Here is a 16,205-nt window from a genome sequence, read left to right on the forward strand (position 1 = left end):
ATTTCGTGGCGATTTTTATCAATCTCTTATGTACGTTGCTGTAGATAGCTATTAGTGTTTTTCACCCAGTGAATAGGTCTTGTTGGGAGTAACGTAAGCGTTTCCGACACCAATCGGTTTACTACAGTCCGAAAAATTTTGTAGGTGCCGCCAAAGATGTTTTCACATCAAAAACTGTAGTAACCCGATGGGAGGACCATGCACACACCCATAATAATTCCTCCCGACATGGTGAAATTCGATGCGATGCACCCGGGCCCCGACATTTGGTTTCCCTTCTGGGAACTCCCAAGGGTTTCTTAAATGATATAACACATCAATAACAAAAGAAAAAGATGGGAGCCTCAAAACTTATAATGCATTCGGGTCACTCGGGATACCCTTGCACCGCGCTGGAAGAGCAGCGTGGAGTGGTTCGGAATGTCTTCAATGGATATAGGCCGCCGTAGCCTAGTGGTCAGGCGCGCGGGTGCATAAGTACACGTGCCTTGAGTGACCGGGGTTCAAGCCCGTGACTACTGAATACGGTGCTGTTTTTTGTATTCTATCTATCTTGTGAACTCCTCTGACCGTTTGGTCGTCCCAGAGTATAAACAGAAAATTTATTTTATTTATATGTGCCTGAGAATGATTGTCCATCCATATTGTAAAGTTGTTACAACATGAACGGACAGTCCTGATGAAGAAACATACTTCCCACATTCCAACCTGCCTATAAATAGGATCGGCTTGAATATTTTTACACATAAATTGATAATACATATATTTTTCTTTTATTTTCTAAAACACCCATACAGGAAGTGGGTTCGAGTTCCATCTCCCGTATGGTTATTGCGATTGTCCAGTATTTTTTAATATGAGGTACAAATGGTGAGTTATGACGAATCACCTTAAAATTTAAACACAAACTAATGTAATACTAAATACTGTATTGTGAACTAGATTGAATAACTCGCAAAATGAATGAGTTTACGTTACAAAAAATATATTTGTAACAAACAAAATCAAAAAACTATATGAAATCAAAAACACTTCCTGGATATTTCACTGACTTAAAGCTACTGGCAATGGCTTTTTGCAGCGTTCAGCAGAACCAGGGAGTTGCGCAATGGGGTTTCAGGGATCCGGCGTATATTTTGTATTTTCTGTTATTTGTACATAACTAATATTACAGTACTATTTTTAATAAATACATCGGTATTTCACGGAAAATATAGGTTTGAAAAACGGTTCGCTGCGTTAATACAATGCACATATATTTTGAACAATACTGCCATCTGTCATTTCATATGGAAAGTGTAATATATATAATGTACTCAATTTTTACATAATAAGCGGAGGAATTTAAAATAAATATTCATATAATATACAGATACGAAAAGGCTTTGCAAACGAGAGGCACTGTATTCGATTACATACTGTAATAATTATTATGGACAGTGTCTACCCCTGCAATGTAGTATTCTCGGCAATGCACAACGTAGAGACTTCTGTAATAAATGGCAGTGGTTTCAGTAATCAACACTGTGCGCGCCTAATCTCATCCCACGTGGATCACCTGCTCCATGATGATAGTGTGACTTCCTATAATCGTGATGGGGTGCGCGGTATAAACGTAGTCCCACCCGTGACATCACAACACAGACGAGAATCTCCGGATTCAAATTCCATGCTCAACTTGACGTCATTCACGAGGGAGTTTAACTACGGCCCCGCCTATAAACGCGGTTCTTACACATAAACCAGGCAGTTGGTTGTACAACCGGTTCTATGGAGTGCGGGAAGCAAGGGCGTTGCTCAACTACCGGCCTTGGGGGTCGCGTATCACGTGGTACGTCGGTGTTGCCTTATATGGTCGGGCGTGGCGTGCTAGACTGTAGCGGTGATTCACCGCACTTCGATGGCATATTTGACGTCGTCTAATATTATCGACGTAACGTCCACTGATCAAGGGCAGCTGATATGTGAGAAATTGTGGGCGTCTGGGAGAAAAGAGGGCCATTTTAGAAAATGTGAAAAGAAAAATAAGGGCAGATGGCTGCTGTCTATTGTGAACAGACCAATAGTAACAATGATAGTAATAGGAGGGCTGCACATTGTATAAATGAACTACCATGGGTGTTCATACGAGGTCATTAATTTCCGAACCTATGATAAGAACAGAGGGAAGTTGTTGACGCTTCTTCATTACCGAAATGTAAACAAAGCGATGAAATATAAAGCTCCACACAGCTACATGAAAATCTGAATTTTCAGATTTCATTTTCATTTCACAGTTTTGCTAAATCATCAGGGAAATAAAATTATTTTAAATACTAGTACATATTGAAGTTCCCTGGAGGTAATTCGGATGTAGGAGAGGGACTCTAACAGAGTCCTCTCCTACATCTAATATTCAGCATATATTGGCGGATGTAGGAGAGGGACTCTAACAGAGTCCTCTCCTACATCCGCCTATATATGCTGAATATTAGTGATTGCAAAAAGCAATCACTAGTATTTGGCATCAAATAGTATGGCCTAGTATGGCCATCAAATAGAAGAGCAATACCAATCTTTCAGTACTACTTTCAATATAGACATGTGAAAGGGTAAGGGGAAGAAAAAAAATGGAACAAACTGTAAATTATAAATAGTCGGCAAGGGAAGATAGTTTATCTACTGTGAATAAACTAATCGTAATAGTGACAATGCCAGTAGACAGTAAAAAAAAAAAAAAAAAAAACAGGGTGTTTTGTGCAAGCGCTTGTAAGGGCGTTTAATAAGAATTGTGCCAATGAGAAATAATCAGATGGAACAATGAAAATTAATATGTAATACCTTCAATCTTTCAACAAATAAAACGAAGAAAACATCCCTTCGTAAGCGAAAGTGCCTGTGTCTGAATTAAGACCGAAAGCCAGTATCATGAAGACATAATTTGAGGCTCTCCGTTCAACTGCAGTACCGACCAGCTGTAATTTGAGGCCCCTAGCTCGATTACAATGAGAGCTGACTGTTATTTGATAATAGCCTCCTTTTGAAGTCAGTGTCCCATTTCCGTCCAGAAATATTTCTCTTGTACGTTCAAGATAAACAACGCAATTAAGTTAATGGATAATGGCATCAAGTATTACTGCATTATATTCTATTGCAAGCATTATACATATTATATAACTCCTAAACGGCCGGGATAATAAATAAATAAATTTTCTGTTTACACTTCGAGACAACCACACGTTCAGAGTTCACAATATAAAAAGAATACAAGAAACAGCACCATATTCAGCAGTTACGAGATTGAACCCCGGTCACTCAAGGCACGTGTACTTATGCACCCTCGCGCTTGATCCTCGGCTACGGTGGCCAGGCCAGATCTAGGCGACTGCCAGCGGTTAAAGCCAACCGCCCCCGCGCTCGCAATTTAAAATAGAATCCACGATTCTATTTTCTGTTTATTGTTTTATTTTATTATTATTTTTTTTTTCATTTAGGCTCAAACACAAAATATCGGAGAGCCCACGAAGCATTTTTGAGTTTATAGGAGCGCCTGTGGGTAAAGCACCCATTTGTTCTTATCATGTCTGTCTGTCCGTCCACATGCAATGGCATAACTCAAAGTGAAAGGATTTTCACATAATTTTATATTTGTGTCTTTTAGAAAGAATTGTCCAACTGTCCCACATTTCATTAAAAACACATTTTAATTTTATTTCAGTATCCAGTAAATTTCGAGTTCTCTGAAAACACTTGCCAAAAAAGCAGAAACCTTTTGAAACTGGAGTTAACAAATAATTAAACATATGGTATGCAATTGTAGGTTATCACATGGAACTTGTTCATCACAAATACCTTGGTGTCAGATACACTGTACACTTTCCTGGGGCTTCTTAGGCAATACGGTCATGAGAAAGACAGGTAATCTTTTCCATTTTCAGAATGGTGTCATTGTTGGAACACGTTTAGCAGTAGCTACAACTAAGAAAACAAACGAATTCACTGGTGTCGAAAGTAACCATTTGAAAAGTGTACAATGAGTAAAAGACGAAAGGAGAATTCAGCTCTAAAAGGAACAAACACGACAAAGTCGTTACGAGAAAGAACGAGACGGCAATCGAATTGTGAGTCAGAACAAAAGATCCAGCTGCTAGCAAATGATGAATTAGGCAAGAAAGCAAGACTCATTTCCAACCACACTATGTGGCGGATGTTGATAGACCACATGATTTGCACATTTTGGTCGGGCGAAACTCTGCTGTGAACCACAAGAAGCCAGACTCTATCACTCAAAAAAAAAAAAAAAAAACACTCAAGCAGCTGGATGTAATATGGTAAGAAATTTAGTCTTAGAATTTTTAATTTAAATGGGTATGATGAAATTTTCGGTGGAACAAAGCAACTAAAAAAGGACGAAAAGGCAGATCTTGCATCTGGGATTAAAGGTCGCTTGACGGGTTGTTTTAGGACAGTGCGGCAAAAGGATTCTGCGGTGGAATTGAATTCAAACGCTGGCCGACACTGTGGCGGGGGGCTGATGTGAACAAGACGGCGAGTACTGGCGGCCAGAGACAAAAGTTTTGACAAATGGAAACTGAACACATTGTAAGAGAACGTTTTGATTGGGCTGATTTGAGTGAATAAGGCAAGGACAAGAAATTAGAAGGAAAATAGATAAGTATATTTTTATGCAGGAAAAGAGGAAATGTGAGTGGAGTAAAAAAAAGAGGGGACAGTGAGGACTCGGAGAGTACGGTATACGGGAGGGGGAAGTGCTAGAAAATAGAGTGAGATGTGGTTAGTAGCCTGGACGACGTATCTGATAAACGCAGTCTTGAAAGAAAAGAGAAAGGCGTAGTTGTGAAAAACAGAAATGGCATGGTTTTAAAATACTTAATCCTATTTTAGCCGTCCATGTTGTATGTCAGTCATGAGTAAAACGAAAAAAAAAGTTCAGAATAAAAGTCTACTGGCGCTTTCCCGTCTTTGAAAATTCGGTCTCAGAGGAGCAGGTCAGGGAATAGCGCGTAACACTCCAGTTCAGTTCAGCAAAGGCAATTCCGCTCCGGAGAACTGTTCCTGTACTTAGAGAGATCCGCCAGGAACGGAACATGCTGATATAAAGATTTTTTGTACAAGAGAGAAAGATTTGTTTGTTTGGTGTTTAATGGCGCATTAGCAGCTGAGGCCATACTGCAACAAGTCAAAATAAAGGCAATACTAAACATTTTTAGTAGCCTACAAAGAGCCTACCACGGCAAGAAGGTAAATATGGTATGCTAAGGCATAAATTAAAGTTAAGTAATAAAATATGGAAATATAAATTTAAATTTTTGTGTATAAATTAATCGAGTTTAGAAAGTTTAAAATGTTAAGACATATCGCCTCTGTCACCTAAAATCTGACCGAGTGTAAATGGATAAGCCATATTATTAAAAGCGCTAAAAATAAGTGTCGTGCTAAAAACAGGACATTCTATAAAAACGTGACGAACAATTAAAGTAGTGTCACACACCTCACACATAGTGGATCAGCCACCCTCAGCAAAAAGGAGTATGTCAGATGACTGTGAACTATGCGGATCCGAGCAAGAACAACTTCCTCTCTTCGGACCCTGCGTAGACTGGACTGCCATTGCATGATGACAAGCTTAACCTGATATAGTTTATTTATGATCTGTCTGTGCCAATGACCTTGCCACTGAGAATATAATCTTCTTCTTCAAGAGGAGTGTTTCCATTCACAACGGGTTTCCTCAGCCTACAAGTTATTTTTTGGTAGGAATAAAGTGCGGTTCAAGGTGTCTTACGGTCAGTTAAACCTCGGGGTTACATACACTCCCGTACTCCATCCATCCATATCCTCCTAGGTCTTCCTCTTCTCTTTCTTCCAGGAGGTATCCATTTGAGGATAGCTTTTGGATATCTGGTTTCTTGTATCCGTTTTACATGTCCATACCACGTTAAACGCTTTTCTTTGATAGTTTCAATAATATTCTTTTTCACTTTCAGGAATATAATCTGGTACGTATTGTTTGCCTGTAGTCTGTATACAGGCAATGCTTATCTAGAGGAGTGGCTGAGTTGGCAGCGGCATCAGCTAATGCGTTTCCCCTGATCCCAAAGTGGGTTGGGTTCCAGCAGAAGCAAATATCAAAATCTGCCTCCATGAGAGAATGCTCTACCATTGAAATAGCTTGTTTAAACAGATTATTTTAAAGTATGAAACATTGTCTTGATAGGTATGTAGTAAAATTTACAATTTAATTGTAACCTTACTGCATTCCACAATCAATGCAAAATTTAAAAAACCTAATTTTCTTGTTTGACACTGTGGTACTTATAAAGTCAGTCTCAAGAGATGGTAGTATGGTTTTTCGTCCGGAAAACAAAAAATCGACCACAGAACACACGCAACTTACAGATAGTATAAACGGAGCAATATGGCCTTAGATGCCGATGCTCCTCAACCCTATTACAACATATCATAAAGAAAATTATACTATATTGTATAAATCGAATTACATTAAATGTTTAACTTTTACTTGTTTTGTTGCTTTTATGAGAGATCGATATAAGGTCCTTCCGATATAAGGACCGTTTTTCTCATTCACTTGGGGGTCGATATATAGAGCTTCGACTGTATATATGCTAGATTCTTGTGGAATCTTGTTGGACTCTGTTTTGTGTGGAAAAAAGAATGGCAGATCCCACACAAGATTCTGACTTCCAGCCATCTGTATAGACTGCCAAGAAGTCAGGACATTATGCTCGATGTGAGACAAAAAGTTGCTGGTAAACAGCTAGTGGTGTAGTAGCCTTCCCCAGATGGGCACGCCAGGGATTCGAATACTAAAAGTCTGTTCGCAGTCCGAAGGGTGTGGTAGAGATTTTCCCATCGTGGCTCAAAAACGGATGCCCATATGGGATAATCGGGCAGGGATTCATTTTAAAGGTTTAATGTAAGGACAACTGCTTACGTCGAAGAGATAGCTCGTTTACTTCAACGTAAAAGCTTTGAACAGAAGATGTGCGAAGTGGTCCAGTGGCTGTCCGGATGGCAGACTGGATCTAACCACAGAAGTACACTATCTCTAGCAGAAGCAAAAACTTGACAACCATAACAAAGTTTGGAACGGACAAGAGTTCTGTAGATACGAAGAAGGGTACAGCGATCTGCAACCCACGAAGTTGACGAAAGGGCACAAAGGAAGTTAAGCACTTTAACACACCTTGTCCTAAGGTGACGAATATGTTGTAGAAATGTCAGATTCTTGTCCGAAATAATTCAAGGAATTCGGCTTCTGCTACCATTGGGATGTTGTTTTGCCCAAGCCTTAAATCTGGGTAAAGATGATGATTACTTTTCGACAAAAGTGTACACAAACAGTCTTCTGTGATGAAAATCTACACACATTAGTCAATGATCAGGATGTTAGGTGATCAATGGTTTTCTTCAGTTGCCGTTCAATGACCTTCATATTGCATGAATAACAAAATATAGTAAAATCATCAATGTAGAGGGCATTGTTTAGCATGAGTGGAAGTTGTTCTGTGATAGTTTATTTTTATTGCGAAAAGCGTGACACTTATCACGGATTCTTGTGGGACTCCCTCCTCCTGGCAAAACATTCGAGAGAGTGTGGATCCTAAACGGACTTGAAATTGGCGATTCAAAAGAAAGTTTATAATGAAAAGAGAATGGTTGTCCGAAGACCAATGTTATGGAGGTCTTGTGATATGCAAATCGCCAGGCTGTGTCGTACGCGTTTTCAAAGAAGGTTGCCACCAAATGGATTTAATAAAAGCATCACGAATGTACGCTTCAAGTCGGATTAAATAATTCAAAGTGGATCTGTTTCTTCGGAAGCACAGTGTCCTGGCAAGCAGACCATTTGTTTCCAGATACCATATAAGGCGAGCATTAACCACACTTTCCAGGACCTTGCACAAACAGCTTGTCAGAGAGATTGGACGATAGTTACTTGATTTATAGGATCTTTTCCTGGCTTTGAGAAGGCAAGGACAATTGCCTTTCGCCAGGAATCCGGAAATTCTTTGTTAAGACAGATTCCATTAAATAAAACTAAAAGGTGATCCTTGGATTGTGATGAAAGGTGTTTTATCATTTCGTAATGGATGTCATCTAGCTCCACATCACTTGCTCGTGAGAAAGAGCGCTGCACTTAGCTCTTCCTGTGTAAAGGGCATGTTGTGTGGTTCGAGCCCTTCTGAAGAGAAGTTTAATGAAGTTTCTCAGTTTTCTCTTTAAGGGGCAAAAACTCTTGGGGGAATAATGTTATTGCAGAGATTTCCGCAAATATTTTCCCCTAAAATATTTGCAATTGGACATCAATTATACTCTAGGATCACTGAAGGGCATGGTAGTGGATACTGTCCCTTCATTTTCCGGATCTTACAACAGACTACTTTTGACCAAGCAGCCTGGGTTATGGAGGATGTAAAATAGATCCAAGATTCCCTTTGCTCTGACGTCAGATGTAGTGTGCTTTGGCACGTGCACGTTTAAATGATATTAAATTTTCAGTCGTGGGATTTTACCTTCTTTTGCTGCTGTGCATTCTGAATTCCATCAAGATTTGGGAAGTATACCAGGTGGATATTTTTTGGAATTGCAATTGCAGCTGCGTGGACAATACTTTCTTCGATGTATGTGATTGCATCATTGATGGGCTCCTGATTGCCTGTAGCGATGTCAAGATTTGCCAGATGTTGAAAGGCCTTTCAGTCAGTCTGATTAATCTTCCACCGTGGTAAACTAAATGGAAGACGGGGTTTACCACAAGTTCGGGCAGTTATCACAGAGAAGTAATCACTTCCATATGGGTTTTCCTCCAACTCCCAAGTATGCGAAGGAAGGAGAGAAGGGGAGCAGACAGAAAGATCAATGGCAGAAAACGTACAGGCAGGCATGTGTAAGAAGGTGTTTGTTCCCACATTTAGAAGAGAGAGAGTTCATTGTTAGTGAGCAATATGCTCTATAACTCATCCACTTCCACTGATATTAGAACTACTCCACAGAGTAATATGTCTGTTAAAATCACCAAGAAGTAAGGAGGGGAGAGACAATTGCATAACGAGATCTTCCAGGGGGATGTCAGTCCCAGGTGGCAAATAAACAGAACAGACAGTTAATAAGAACCCCACTGTAAGGCGAATTGCTGCAGCCTCTATGTTGGTTGTAAGTAGTAAAGGCTGAAAGGGTATCCGGTTACTCACGAGGATTGCGACTCCTCTATGAGCAGGACCACCCACAATTCTATCCTTATGAATAAAATAATATAGATAGTAATGTTATGCATGGTGTGGGCCATCATTTGCCTTTAGATAAGTCTCCTGTATGCAAAAGCAAATTGATTCATGCTTTTTCAGGAGTGCCTTGATGTCTTCTTGACTTCGCCGGAATCCACAGCAATTCCATTGTAGGAATTTCTCCATTACAGGGGGTTGGTGGATCCATCGGTCGGCTCCCGAAGTGCTGAGGGTTTACTTTTCCCAATCTTGGATTTACCTTTTTTTGGGAAGTATGGACGCTGTCCAGTCTTTAAACATAAGGATAAAGTTTCTAGTCGGGATTAGATTCCCATCACTACGTACGAATATTTGCTTTGCTGCTGCTGCCACTCCTTGGCTTTTTAATTATAAACAGACTTTCTCCTCAGGTACTTCGAGCAAAATTCCATTCCGCGATAACACCTCTGGATGAGTTAAATGCCTTGTGAGGGGTTACTACAATTGTTATTCCCCCAATAGATGTTGCTTGAAGGCGCTGTTCAGAGGACTGTCGGTTTTTGTTTCAACAAGGAAGTTACCACAACGAAGCCGTTTAACCGGTTTTGGTGAGCCTGCTAGCTCATAAAAAACCCTTCTGGATGAACGGCGACATTTTTCCTGCGGGTTTTTCACTTGTAGAAAGGACAATCAGGTAACGAGGTGTTGGGCCTGATGCATCTTCAGATCTGGGTCTTTTAGCTGAGGTAGCACTTTCGGTTTCGCTGGCATATTTTTCTGGTAGGGACCTTGTTGGGTTCCAGAGGGAGAATTTAAAGTATCAGGATTCATAGTTGTTTTTGTTTTTATTGAGAGCCGGGGCTCCCCATCCGTCACGGAGCCCAAATGGGAGGCCCATTGCCTGGAAAACAATAAATGCGCTGGGACTGGGAAGCTAGGGCTACGCAGACACTATACCTGCACAGCCACTGCCCTGAATCCTATACCTCGGACCATGAAAGTAGGGCACAGTATTAGCACGGTTGACCCTTGCAGGCAAATCTACTAGCCAAGTGATCCTGGCCGACCATCCAGGACCACCCGTCTTGCCGAAGCAGGGGTCAAAGTGGTGTGTTGAAGCTGGGCCACCCAACTCACTCAACTTGAGTGGCCCAACAACCATTTATCCCCTTTCCGAGTTTCTACGAGTCGCAGAGCACGGCAAACATGCCAGATTCCTATGATGACAGCAAGGAACCTAGGCTGTGGACGTTGGATCCCAGTGATGCTAATCTGGAAGACCAGCATCATCACTGGGAACAGGAGCCCATGTAGAGGGGACAAGAGAGAGGAAAGAATCCTCGGATGGAAGATTTCCAAAATGTAAATCTCGGATCAGGCATTTGCAGACCAATACTGTGCAAAACTTGCCTAAAAGAAAAAATAATAATAAAATTAAAATAAAAACAGAATTGGCTAATTTATATTTAATTTAAAATTTCTTGAGAATGAATAATGGATGTGGAAGTTAAATAGAATAACATGACTAAAAGAATGAGGTAGTACAGTAACACAAGGAATCAAAAGGAACAAGATACAATTGTACTTGGATAGAATGATTAAAGAGTTTATAGGAAGTTTAGGTCATGAAGTTACATTGTAATTGAACTATATGTGGAAAAAAAAAAAAAAAAGTTTGTAATAATAAATGTACCATTAAAAAATTTAAATGGGTTATTGACGGCAGTAGCCCTGAGAATGGATTATGACTGATTTAGATTAGTAATTGAGTGACACTGTAGTCCAATTAAGAATTTTTGTTAAGGAAAGAAAGTGAAAATATCATTTAAAATTTAAATCAGGAAGGAAACTGAAAATTTAATTGTAATGATTACCAATTTAGCGACGCCTCCGTAGCCAGGTGTGTGCAGGAGCAGCAGTGCGTAGCACACGCTTCTTGATTAGACCGGGGTTCGAGCCCGTGACCACCAAATACGGAGGATGCGGAAAGGTCGGGGAATGACCAGCGCTTATCCCAGGAGAAATATGGCCTTAGTTGCTAATGCTCCTAAAAACCAAACAACAACATTTACCAATTTAGCGTAAGTGTATAAATAGTCGTTAGCATAAAAAAATGTTTTGTTATTTATTTCCTCCGTCCGTCTGATTGCTCACGCGATAAACAGACATTGCCTGGTACATCATTACATAAGAATCTCCCCTACAGTATCATGGCATGGGGTATATTCAGTTGGTACGAACTGGGTCCGCTCATACCGTTAGAATGTTAAGTTACCTCCAATGAATATCTGTATGTCGTATCAGACCTTGCAATGCTTCATTTTTACCCGAACTTCAATGGTTTCTTTCAAGGTGACAACGCAACTATCCACTGTGCAAAGATTATATCTGAATGAATCGAGGAAACATTCCCATGATTTCCAACGACTACCCTGGCCGCCTATTTGGGATATGTCAAAAAGGGCAGTTCGGTTTCTCTGTTCTCTACATACCACAATAGCAGCTGACAAATATTCTGATGGAAGAATAGGCAAGTGAGGAACTAGACTCCTCGTGGAATCGATGCCATTACGTGTTACGGGCTGTAATTCGGGCAAAGTATGGCCCTGCTAGATACTGTCTGTAATTTTTTGGCTCGTGAGTGTATAAATGAGGAATGTTTCGGCACTCGGGAAGGAAAACTCTAATCGACACAAACTTTTCAGTGCACGTTTTCTTGGTTCTTGGGGATGTTTCAGTTTCCATTCCATTCTAGACTGCGCCCCCTCTATTCCTCCACTGGGATAAACTTGGAACAGCGTTCAAAACATTCTTCTGGGCTTTTGTACGAAATTTCATGTCTGTAGGCTAACCCAAATCCGCCTTTACATCCAACCCTTCCCCCCTAAAAAAGAAAAAATGGCAGCTTTGCTTTAATCCAGCAAAGTGTAAGGTATTACACCTGGGGAACAGTAACGCCAAAATAACTTATACACTTGGTGGAGTTGAACTAAAGCCAGTAGTGGAGGAAACGGGCTTGGGTGTTACGATATGGCCAGGCATGAAGTTCTCAGAGCATTGTAGCCGGGTAGCAAGGAAGGCCCGTGGTGATTTATCGAACATTTTCTAGTAGAGAAAAGGATGTCATAATCCCATTATATAAGGCTACTAGACCACACTTGGAATAATATGTTCAAGTATGGAGACCACACCTAAAGATAGACATTGAGCTTCTTGAAAGGATCCAAAGACAGGTAACTCGACTGGTGAGATCGGCAAAAGGGCGTCCCTATGAGGAAGACTTCGAATATGTGAGTTACAAAGCTTGGAAATTAAACACCTTAGAGGAGACTTGATTGAGGTGTTAAAGGCTCTGAGAGGCATAAATAAAATGAATGAGGAAGAAATTTTCACGGTTATAAATGATTCTAGAATTAGGAGCCATAAATTTAAGTTAGAGATGTTTAGACTAGATTGCAGGAGTTTTATTTTAGATAGCGAGTTATATATTACTGGAATAAGTTACCTACATGGTAACTTATTCCCGGAATAAGTTACCATGTAGGTAACTTATTCCGGGATTCCTTAATATATCATCAGTCATAAGGATTCCTTAATATATCATCAGTTACCTGCATGGCTGACAGTTTGGGAAAATTCAAAGGTCAGCTGGATAGTTACCTCTTGGAGGAGGGAAAAGCATAGGTTGTCTAATTCCTTTTCTTTTATTAATTTTTTTTTTTTTAATTTTCTTCTTATTATTATTTTATTCTTTTTTGGCTGGTTCAGCATAAGCCATAGGCTTCCTTCCACCATGTGGCCATTGCTAATACTAATACTATATATATGTATATATAAAGCATATGTTCTTCGATGCACGAATGCAATTCTGTTCTTCAATTCTATTCGGATATTTATTATTGAATACCTTTTAGTAAAACTGAGTTAGGTACAAGTTCTAATAATAAACTCAAGTTCTTCTCGGATTAAAAATCCATATTTCGCATCGACTAAGAAAATGCTGTACTTTTTCTCAAATACCACCCACTGCTGTCACTATGAAACTCCCTCAACATTCAATGCCATCGTGTGCTCTCTTGCCATAATTATCTGGATACACACCACTGACATGGCCTGTACGATAAATAAATAAAACAAAACCCTGCATAAACGGCAGACTACAGTATAGGCGAGACTGTACGGCCGACTTACGACAAGTTACCTTTCTAGAAAAGGTCCGTAATTTGAAACCACTTTTCCCACAAAACAATAATATAACAGCGCAGCGGTCTCGAGCCGTTTTGGAATGTGAATACACTTAGTTACTAACCTAATCGACAAATTTAAAAAAATAATAACAAAAATAAATAAATAATAATACTAGAAATACTTTGGTATTTCTAGTATTATTATATGAATCTAAATTAGCGCACCTCTTACAGAAATTAATTAACTTTTGAAATACGCATGTAGTTTTATTAAGAAAAAAATCATAATTCGCTTATGAAAAAACAAGTGAACTACATTTCACTCCTTCATAATGAAACGAAGTGATTTTACTTTGAGCAAATAAAAACAATCATTTATCTATCTACCCCTGAACACACAACACTTACTTTTCAATCGGATGCAGATACCTATATTGTAGATCCTTTTTTGAACGAAGGCTGGAGTCATATTTTATTTTAGATACTCTGAAGGAAGGATTTTTTGAAGTACTTTAGTTATAGACTATAATGTAAAATTAAACGTGCTAGTTTAATTACGGTCCTCACAATGCATACCTTACAATTCCCTCCGGAAAATTAAAAGAAAAAAAAAAAAACAGGATATTTTAAAGGATATCCGTGCGTCTGAAAAGTAATGGCACAAAATTTCTAAAAAAAAAAAAAAAAAAAAAAAAGCAAATGTTCAGAAAAATATTTATTATGAAAATCATTCGAAATAATCTCCACGTAACTCGTTACACTTCTTTTAATCGGTGAAGGTATTCTTGAAATTCCCCCAAAGCTATCCCTTAAGACGGTCAGTTATATCCTTTTGGATGAAATCGTTTCCCTCTCTTCTTCACCTGTAACTTTTGAAAGAGAAAGAAGTCAGCCGGAACCAAATCTGATGAAAGGGAGTTGTGATCGATCTCATAACCAAACTTTCATGCCATGAAAATAAGAGCTGGTTTTTGTTACACGATAGCACAACTGCGCATTCGGCGTTATATGTTCGAATATTTCTGTCGCAAAAAGAGATTATCGAGATCGACTACCCCATTTCACCATATTAGGCTCCTGCTGACTTTCTCTTTGAGAAGTTAAAAATGAAGATGAAAGGGAAACGATTTCATACCATCCAAAAGAATGTGACAGAGCATTTCAAGGATGTAATAACTTGAAATTTTAAGAATGTTTTCAAAGATTAAAAGAGAGTGTAACAAGTGTATCATGGGGATTATTTAGAATGATTTTCGTAATAAATTTATTTTCTGAAAATTTGCTTTTTTTTTTTTATTTCTCATTACTTTTCAGACGAATCGTGTCTATCTCCAGTTACATTTTGCGTGAATAACATAATTTAGTTGGCATGTTGCATTAAAGGCACAATGTATAATAGCAATATTGAAAATGTGCACTATTCTGTGTAGGTTCGGTGACTTGAAAAACACCCTATATACCTAATCGTAAAGTGGCCTATTTTATCTGAGAAGACTGAAGGCCACACAAAAGTGATAAAATGATCGCATGCTGCAAGCGGATCAGGGACCCCCGAACTAATGATTCATCACAAAATATATGTATCAAATTACTTGAAATGGAATATTACGGTAAAATTCCAGATTAGGGTACCCCATCTAACATGGCGGCTAGCAAAACAATGGGAAAGCAGTGATTGACAAGTTGTGACTCCGCCCACTTCCCGTCCACTGTCCTCCCAGGTTGATATGCCTAAGGTGTTCCCCCACTTGCCACTGTTTTTAGATCGCGAACTCATTTTCCGATTCAAAAACAGTGGTACTGGGGGGACAAACACCCTACCTAAGCTAAGCACCCCCCTCCTCGACGACACAAAAATTAAAAAAAAAACGCCTCCACAATAATCACAGCACTGAGTGGGAGGTGCCTTCACCTGTCAATCACTACCGTCTTTCTTCGCTTTCATCGGTACACCCTATACTGAAGGTCAGCCAAAAATTACTGCTCCGTTTCAGAAAACTGAAAAACGAAGATAAAAACTTTCCAAGATTATTAAAATCCTCTTCGTTTTCGCAAAAATGAAGAGGAAGAAGACTTCAATTTAAGGGCTGTTTTAAATTTTATTACCAGCAGTTACTTCCTTGAACACCTCCCCATTTAGAATTTTACATCAGTTGTTTCTATTGAAAAGACTATTGAAAAGAAACTAAGATAATTGTAATCACTTTTGAGTAGGCGAAGTCTCTTCACTTTACCCCTTGGCAATAGTTATATCTTTAAATAAATTCCACATCAGCATGATCACTGCCACCTAGTATAGTACTTCCTTTACTTGAATATACATGAAAGATCATACATAACAACACTGACCGATACGATTTTTAACTCCACTAACATACCGGCTGTTTGCAGTCAGTTTTCATGCATGGATTTCAAAGTAATTCTTAAAATTTCACATGACGTCACAATTTCTACATACAGCAGACTCTCGATTTACCGGGATAGGTAAATCGATCCCACTGCAAAAAGACAAATTTTGTTTCGTTATGTCAGGAGTGTCAAAATTTTTTTATAGTATAGATACATGTGTATATATATTTTTTGTTTAGAAATGGCGAAAATGATGGGTAAACGCAGAAGAGTTGTGCTTTAAATTGAACAAAAACTTGAAATTATTCAATTTTTCAAAAGTTTGTAAAAAAAAACGAAAAAAAATAGTATTTTTTTTTTCGTTTTTTATCTATCGCCATGTTTTTAGGTAGGTTGCTGAACATTTTTCGATATTTTTGGATTAATCGATCCAAATTTACAC

This window comes from Mastigoproctus giganteus, chromosome 12 (genome assembly GCF_048544385.1).
Source record: "Mastigoproctus giganteus isolate SK-2022 chromosome 12, ASM4854438v1, whole genome shotgun sequence".
Taxonomy (NCBI): domain Eukaryota; kingdom Metazoa; phylum Arthropoda; class Arachnida; order Uropygi; family Thelyphonidae; genus Mastigoproctus; species Mastigoproctus giganteus.